The following is a 1,197-nucleotide window of genomic DNA, read 5'->3' on the forward strand; positions in this document are numbered from 1 at the left end:
TGTGTCTCTCTCCCTGCCTGCCCCCCTCCCCACTCTGGCCGTCCCCTACTCGTGCTATCTCTGTCTCTCTAAAAATAGATAAACTTTGAAAAAAAGAGTCTGTTTTTGGTTTGTCTCTTTTTTCCTTTGTTCATTTGTTTTGTTTCTCGAATTTCACCTATCAGTGAAATCATATGGTATTTATCTTTCTCTAACTGTCTTATTTCACTTAGCATTATAACCTCTAGGTCCATCCATGTTGTTGGAAATGGCAAAATCTTATTCTTTTATAGGATTGAATAATATTCTAATATATATATGTGTAGAATCTTAGATTGTGAATAACTTGTTCTGCAAGTATTCTGCAAGATGAACAAACATTTCTAATAAATTTTAACTTGATAAACGAGTGACGTTGTGCAGTACAAATAGTACATGACTCCAAATGTAACATGATCACAACTGAGCCAATAATTCTTGAAATTTGGTTTGATATACAAGTGCTTTGGATGACAAGCATGTTTCCAGAACAAATTGTGATTGCAAACCAAGATTTTACTGCATATACAACACACACCACATCTTCTTTATCCTTCATCTATCGATGGGTACTTGGGCTGCTTCCATAATTTGGCTATTGTTACTAATGCTGCAATAAACATAGGGGTATATGTATCTTTTCAAATTAGTGTTTTCATATTCTTTGAGTAAATACCAGTGTAAAAGGATCATTCATGTCCTCACTTTTGTTTTGTACAAGGATGAATATTTTATACATCTCAAGAGGAACCTCAGTAGTTTACAGTTTTCTCATCTGTAAAATCAGAGAAAGAATATTACCTACTTAGAAAGTTGCTGTAAGGATGAACTTTTACATTTCATGTAAAAAATAAAGCTCATTGCCTGTCACACAGTAAGAACTCAATAAATGTTAAAATTTGTCTTTATGGGAAGGCAAGGATATGTTATTTCAAGGAAAGTGTTAAATAACAACAGCAACAAACACTCTTGGGACTCAGTACTTTTCACTTCCATACTTCTTTTTTGTGACTAAAGACAGAGAATCAAAATATTCAACATGTCTAACTGGGCAGTATGAAAATAAAAATTATAGGGGTGCCTGGGTGGCTTAGTCAGTTAAGCGTCCGACTTTCGCTTAGGTCATGATCTCGCGGTGCGTGGGTTCGAGCCCCGCTTCGGGCTCTGTGCTGACTGCCA

Source organism: Crocuta crocuta, unplaced genomic scaffold (genome assembly GCF_008692635.1).
Source record: "Crocuta crocuta isolate KB4526 unplaced genomic scaffold, BGI_CrCroc_1.0 scaffold81, whole genome shotgun sequence".
NCBI lineage: Eukaryota > Metazoa > Chordata > Mammalia > Carnivora > Hyaenidae > Crocuta > Crocuta crocuta.